The 8,063-nt window shown below is 37.5% G+C and overlaps 1 long non-coding RNA gene across 1 annotated transcript; it reads right to left on the bottom strand.

The window, feature by feature from the left end:
- Positions 1-492: 492 nt before the first annotated feature.
- LOC132626760 (uncharacterized) lies at positions 493-7,641 on the bottom strand. The gene is made up of 3 exons (XR_009577612.1): positions 7,523-7,641; positions 1,800-1,843; positions 493-779 (listed from the first exon to the last, which is right to left on the bottom strand). It is a non-coding gene; the product is annotated as an uncharacterized LOC132626760 (long non-coding RNA).
- Positions 7,642-8,063: the final 422 nt, after the last annotated feature.

Raw genomic sequence — 8,063 nt, 5'->3', positions numbered from 1 at the left:
TGCTTTGATGTAACTAAGAAAATATGATGGTAGCAACAACAGCAGCCCGTTATTGTGATGGGCAAATTAATAACGATTTGGAGTATGGCCCAACCAAATAGCGCTTAGTCAAGAGGGAAACGCACGGCCTCATTTACTTTAATTTTAGGAAACCCCACAAATTGCCTACTATAGGCAAACTAATTACGGGTTATTAACCCCAATGATTTAATTTACCGCAATGCTCCTTCGGCTGAAAATAATTACCCGAGATTTCTTGCTTGTAGCGTCAGCATCCTTTTTTGGCGGTGCGCAATTAGTTTTGTTTCCTTTTTATACGGCTTCTCAATTCCTCAATTCCTAATCTGTAAGTAAATTTTAGTTAACAGTAGAATATTTCTCTCTCTTCTCTCACCTCATATTTTCATGAAAACCCTAAATACGTAGATCAAGCTTATCATCAATGGCCACCATGGCCATTGGTCAGTCTTCCGGAGTGGCTGACCAGCAAGATACTACAACAATTCATCAAGAGGAAGGGATATTACAACCGAGAGAGAACAAATTACAGTATGCTGAACTTTTGAAACCTACTACTTTGAATGCTACTACACAAAATCAGAAATACACAGTTCCACCAATTGAAATGAAGAAAATCTCTTATCTTCATGGTAAGCCTTATCTCAAATGGACAGAGGAAGAGGTGTCCCGGATGAACGTGATTGAGAAGCTACAACATGCTGTTGTTGGCAAATTCTCATATGGATGGCCAGATATGGATCAACTCCGCACAATTATCCCTGCACAATGTGGAATAAAGGGTGAGTGCCAAATTGGGTTTTTCAGGAGTCGACATGTACTCATAAGATTATCACTTATAGAAGACTTTATCAATTTATCCTCTAAGCCAGTATGTTATATCAGTGATAAGGAGGGATATGAATATCAAATGAGGCCACTTATATATGATTCAAAATTTAAAATAGATGAGGAGACTACTAAAGCTATGGCATGGATATCCTTCCCTAATCTACTGCCTACCTATTTTGTGAAGGAAACTTTATTTTCAATTGCATCTGCAGTTGGCAAACCACTTCATCTTGATATGGCTACTATCAACAAAACAAGACCTAGTTGTGCTAGGGTTAAAGTTCTAGTAGATTTATTGTCAGATCTACCCAGTTCTGTAAGGATGGATATTGAGGATGAAAGTTCAGGGGCAATAAGGACAGTAAATGTGAAGATTCATTATGACTATCTTCCTAAATACTGTAGAGAATGTAAATTACAGGGGCATAATGAATATGACTGTAGAATAATCAATCCAGAACTGGCAAAAAGAAGGGAGGAGGAGAAGAACAAAGAAGCAGTGTTATATGAAAACAGTGAAGGCAATCTAAAAAGTTATGAGGAGAAATCAGGAGCATCCCAAAAACAGCAGAGAAAAGAACAAAAGGGCAACAGAGAAGAACAACCAACGGGGAAGGTAAATCAAAAAGAAAAGGAAGCAGGTAAATACAAGAATTTTGAAAAGCCAATGCATAGGGGTTATCATAATTCTGCAAGAATATTGTCTAGTGGAAGATTAATAGGCAATCCTGGACAATGGAATCCTGTTAAGGACAATAGAAAGCACAACCATGCAGAAGGGAACGAGAGCCAAAATATGCAAGGTGGGGCAGGGAAGAAGGCATAAACTAGTGCGGTGAAGACCAACAACCAGTTTGCTGCTCTTTCAGAACAAGACCATTTAGAAGAAATTGTGACAAAACAGGCAGCAAAACATCATTGTTTAGAGAAAGAAATAGCAGAGAATTTACCTAAAGAGGGGAACAAGCAGCAAAGCCAACATGCTGAAGGAAACCTGAATGGACAAACACAAGAAAAGGAGAACACTAATATAAGCAACAATTCACAAAATGCAGCAGATAATGAAAACATTCAGTCTCCAAACGGAAAAAAGGAACAAGACAAAACTGTGCAAGAAAGTTCTAAAGATTGGGTGGAAGCCTCCTTTGGGAAAATCAATGTTGACAATGGAAAACAAGTGACATCACAACAGGGACAACAAGAGCAAAATAGATGTGATAAGCAGGTAGTGGATCAGGTGGTGGATGTGGATCAGACACCAAATGTTCATGAAGCAGATAAAACAAAAAAGTGGAGGGATAGAGTAGAAGTAACAGAGAATGCAGAAGAAGAAATCATGAGCCAAGGGTCAGCAGTGCAGTTAGAAAACAACTCCTATGATACAACAAAGACACATCATGGTGGGGAGTCTTATGGGGATTCTTTGATCTCTGATGGGGCAAAAAAATAAGAGGAAAGTGGGCCTAGTGATACTGCAGATAGCTTGACGGTTGGGGATCTACTTCAGCAATCAAAACCAGATGAGATAAACCAGATGAGATAGGGATAAAACACAATCCACCAGATGGGCAAGCAATTGACATAGAAAGGGAAGCAGAAGAGAATTTAACTGATATGATGCCACATTCAATAGGTTTTGTAATATGTTCAGAGGGAGCAAGCCGACAACAAATGATCCAGCAAGGAAAACATAGTCCACCAAATGCTAAGTTACAAGAAATAGTGGCCCATAGAGTTACAGAAAACGAAGTCCAGCAGGCTATAGAGGAAGAGCAGCAGCTAGAAGGGGATCAAGGAATAGGGATCAGTTCCAAAATAATAAAAAAGGTGTCCACAGAAACAGATATATCTCCAAAGGCCATAACAAAAAGTGGAAAAAAAACAAAGGTGCAAGATGTTATACCACCCAAGAGGGTGAACCCAAAAAGAGTGGCAACTTCCAAAAGTAAATAATGATTAAGTCTCTAATATGGAATATTAGGTCCGTTAACACTCAACAGGCTTTTCAAAGGTTGATCATGTTACAAAGGCAATATAAGTGTTCTGTTGTGGCTTTAATGGAACCATTTCAAAACTGTAAACATCTGCAGAAATACAAAAGGAGATTGGGCATGGAGACTGCTGTAGCTAATTGTAATGGTAAGATATGGGTTTTTGTCGATGATGCAGTACAATGTGATGTGTTAATGGACACAGACCAACAAATTACTTTGAAGTTGTGTCACCAAGATACTGGCAAAGAAATTATTTCAACCTTTGTCTATGCCAAGTGTGATGAAGGGGAGAGATTAGAGCTATGGGACAGTCTTTACCAACTTGCAAGTGACATGAATTTTCCATGGATGGTTGGGGGGGATTTCAATGTGATATTGTCTGAGGAAGAAAAACTTGGTGGGCTTCCTGTCACATTATCTGAGTGTGAGGCCTTTGCTTTCTGTATTAACTCTTGTGGGTTATTGGACATGGGATTTAAAGGAAGTCCGTTTACATGGTGGAATGGGAGATCAGCAGAAGATTGCATTTTCAAAAGGTTAGACAGAATAGTGGTTAATTGTCAGTTCCAGATCATGTTCCCGCAAATAGAAGTTGAGCATCTTTCAAAAAAAGGGTCAGATCATGCCCCTCTGATTCTATCATATGGAGAAGAATCTGTTCACTCTATAAAACCTTTTAGGTTTCTAAATTTCTGGACTCAGCATGAAACTTTCAGGGAGGTGGTGGTGCAGAATTGGAGGACTCCATATGCAGATTCCCCTTTCTTAGCATTTAAACAGAAGCTCAAAAGCTTAAAAGGTGCTATTTCTAGGTGGAGTAGGGAAACTTATGGAGACATTTTCAAACAGATAGCAATTAGAGAGGAAGTGGTGAAAATAAAGGAAGATTTATTTGAAGAGGAGCCCAGTATTGTAAACAGAATTGTGCTTCAAAAGGCTCAGGCTGAATTGAAAAAATACTTAAGCCTAGAAGAACAATACTGGAAACAAAAGGCAGGATTTAATTGGTCCACAGAAGGAGACAGGAATACTAGATTTTTCCACAATTATGTGAATGGAAGGAGGAAGAGATTACAGGTGAGGGGAATACATAATGGAGAAGGAGTATGGTTAGAAGAGATGGAGAATATCAAGGCAGAAGCAGTAAATTTCTTTCAAAATCAATTTACCTAGGAGGGGGATACATCAGATTTTGGAATATTAAGACATGTTCCTTCTTTGATATCTCATGAGCAGAATATGATGTTATGTGCATATCCAACAAAAGAAGAAGTCAAGCAGGCAGTTTTTGCTTTAAGTGGGGACAGTGCTGGTGGACCAGATGGGTTTACAGGTATTTTTTATCAGCAATGTTGGGAGATTGTGGGGAATGATGTGCATGCTGTAGTTTTATCTTTTTTCGATGGTGCCGAACTCCCTAAATCAATCACACATACTAATCTAGTACTCATACCTAAAAAACAAATTGTTCAGACTTTTTCAGATATGAGACCAATCAGCTTGTCTAACTTCATCAATAAGGTGATATCAAGAGTAGTGCATGGAAGGATGGAGAAGATTTTGCCTTCATTAATATCAGCAAATCAATCAGGTTTTGTAAAAGGGAGAAGTATTTTTGAGAACATTCTCTTAACACAAGAGATTGTCTCAGATATTAGAATTAGGGGAAAACCTGCAAATGTTGTGATAAAACTGGATATGGCCAAAGCTTATGATAGGGTTTCATGGAAATATCTTTTGCATGTGTTACGATCAATGGGTTTTGCAGAGCATTTTATAGGCCTGATTTGGAGGTTGATTTCGAATAATTGGTATTCAGTTCTTCTAAATGGACAGGCAACTGGATTTTTTCATTCTACTAGGGGAGTGAAACAGGGTGATCCCCTATCACCTACTTTATTTCTTCTAGCAGCAGAGGTTTTGTCCAGGGCTCTAAATTCACTATTTGAAGAATCCAATTATATTGGGTATGGGATGCCAAAGTGGTCTTATCCTTTAAATCACTTGGCATATGCTGATGATACAATTATTTTCACTTCAGCTCAGCCGGAATCACTTAAGAGTATCACGAGAGTGCTGAATCAATATGAGCAGGCTTCAGGTCAATTGATTAATAAGGAGAAAAGTTCTTACTATATGTACTCGAAAGTAGGAAATACTCTTATTCAGTCAGTTGCTGATAATATTGGTATTTCAAGAGGACAATTTCCTTTTATATATCTGGGGTGCCCTATCTTTCATTCAAGGAAGAAGAAGGTGTACTATGCTGAATTGATCAAAAAGATTAAAGGAAGATTGCATTCTTGGAAGGGCAAGCTCTTGTCATTTGGAGGTAAGGCTGTACTAATTAAAAGTGTTCTCCAAGCAATGCCTTTGCATCTACTTTCAGTATTAGCTCCTCCAAAGTGTGTGTTGAATGAAATACACAAGATGTTTGCTAGATACTTTTGGAGTAATAAGGAAGAAGGGAGGAGTAGGCATTGGGTAGCATGGCAGAATGTATGTTTACCTACTCAAGAAGGAGGTTTAGGCTTTAAATCTTTATTTGATATTTCAAATGCTCTTTTTGCCAAATTATGGTGGAGATTCAGGACTTCTAATACATTGTGGGCAAATTACATGTGGAATAAATATTGCAAGAAACAGATGCCTATTCTAGTCCAGTGGAAGGGGGGGTCACAGGTGTGGAAGAAAATGCTAGAAGCAAGAGAAGCTATAGAACATGAAATTTGGTGGGAAATAAAAGGTGGAACTATTAATGTTTGGTATGAGAACTGGACTAAGCTGGGAGCTTTACACCATGTGGTGCCCACTGATTTTCCTATTAATGAAACACTGGAGGATGTTGCAGATCTGATAGAAGGAGGGAGATGGAAGGATCAAATGTTGCAGCAAAACTTTCCAATAGATATAGTGGATCACATAAAGTCTGAAATTCACATAGAACAGCTTCAAGGTGTATGGGATAGACCCTGGTGGAAGCCAACAAGTACAGGAAAGTTTACAATCAACACGGCTTGGGATATTATGAGGCATAAGAGTCACATACAAGAGGACTTCAAACAATTGTGGATTAAGGGAGTTCCTTTTAAAATTTCTTTCTTTCTGTGGAAGTTATGGAAATGGATAATCCCTACTGATGATAATTTGATGAGGATTAATATTGCCGTGGTCTCTAGATGTTACTGTTGCAGAGTTCCTCAACAAGAAACTATGCAACATTTATTTTTAACAAGCAATTTTGCAGAAGGGGTATGGAAGGTGTTTTTAGAAGCAGCAGGACTACATGTAAACAGAGTCCAACTACACCAAACAATCAGAGCTGTATGGTCAGTAGCTTGCGGTGACATGATCAAACCTATTGTTCAAGCAATACCAGCAATGATTACATGGGAACTGTGGAAAATGAGAAATACCACAAGACATGGAGGTAAGGTGAGTTTTAGAAAAGTGGTGCATGAAGTGAACAATAATCTATACTATCTTACCAGGATGAGATACCCATCGTTACAAAATGTACCTTTTCTATGGCCTGACCTAGTTAATTGTCTGGAAAGAATACAACCCCGAATAATTACTAAAGTTGTTCATTGGAAGCTTCCATATGCTAGGTGGTTTAAGTGTAATACAGATGGGGCTTCAAGAGGGAATCCGGGACCTAGTTCTTATGGTTTTTGTGTGAGAAATTGGCAAGGGGACTTGGTATATGCTCAGTGTGCTGAAATAGGGGATTCTACAAATGTAGTTGCTGAAGCTAAAGCTATACTGCAAGGCTTGACCTACTGTGTGGAACATGAACTCCATCCATTAATTATGGAAACAGACTCATTGCTCTTAAAGAAAGTGGTGGAAGAACAATGGCAGATACCATGGTGCATTATCACTGAAGTAGAGAGAATTAAGAAGATGATGGAAGGATTCAATGTGATAATACAACACGTCTATAGGGAGGGGAACAGCCTGGCAGATTTTTTAGCTAACATCGCTTTTGATTTTGCAGTTATATCAGAGTTTAATTTATTTTCAGAACTGCCTAGTGCAGGGAGGAAGATACTAAATTTGGATAAGCAACAAGTTCCTAATCTCAGGATCAGAAATGCAAGGAATAAGCAGACCTAATGAGTACATGTGTGATTGTGTAACTTAACTATTGAAAATTCTTCAATGTGTGGTATTAGCTTCGGCTCATCCTATTGAAGAGTTAGCAATAGCTGAGAAGCAGTATCCACTTTTTGATTGTCTACTGTAAATTAGAAATCCTAACTGGATATCTAGCCTTTTGATTAAAGAGAAAGTAAGTCTTGTTTATTTAGTTCAATTGTAAAGCCTAGAGATAATCTTAGTGTGGTTGATAACCATGTCTCTGGTGAGAGCTTGAGGGACATATTAATGGGGCCAATCACGGGCTTAAGAATGCTACTTACTCAAGACAAACAAGATCTAACAATCAACAGGACAGAATTCTTAAGTTATCAAATCAATTTGAGAACTGGGTAAAGGTTAGAGATTTCAAAGCACATCAACAATGGAGGAGAGGAACAGACAAAGCTCAAAAGAATTGATTCAACATAACACAACACAAGTTTTCAGTTGGAAGAATCAATATTATACACCATGTACTTTTCTTCAGTTCAGTTCATACTAAAATAGACAGGAATGAAAATGGGTGAGAATCATACCTGATTGCTAAGCTAGGAGACTGAGTTGCTGTGAGAAGAGATTTGTTCTCTGTTCTTAGTTCTTGGTTCTTGGTTCTAGCTAGATTTTTTAGATTGTTGAGCTTTTGCTTTTGTTTTGTTTGTTCAGATGTTTCTGTCGAAACACTTTGCAAAGAGGCTCTTTTATTTAGTAATAAAATAAAGCCACTAGGCATTGCTTAGTGGTTGCTTCAAAAAAAAAAAAAAAAAAAAAATTCCTAATCTGTGCTACTGTTTTCTTTTTCCCTTTTTCTCTTTATTTATTTTCCTTGTTTTTGGTTGTTTATCTTCTTCCCTTTTGTCCCTTTTCTAATATTTGTGTGTCTTTTAGTTTTTCTTTTTATAGATAAATATAAAAAACAAAAGATAATAATATTAGCTAATTGTTTTTAAACTAATATAAATATATGAATTTAAACAATTGGTAATTTTTTAAATAATTAACTCGCAAAAAATTATATAAAAATTAAAATAGCAAACACTACTCAATCTTCTATGATATCCACATGATATATCATTACTG

Source organism: Lycium barbarum, chromosome 1 (assembly GCF_019175385.1).
Source record: "Lycium barbarum isolate Lr01 chromosome 1, ASM1917538v2, whole genome shotgun sequence".
NCBI lineage: Eukaryota > Viridiplantae > Streptophyta > Magnoliopsida > Solanales > Solanaceae > Lycium > Lycium barbarum.
The sequence above is the reverse complement of the archived record's forward strand: the minus strand, read 5'-3'. Positions and strand labels throughout refer to the sequence as shown.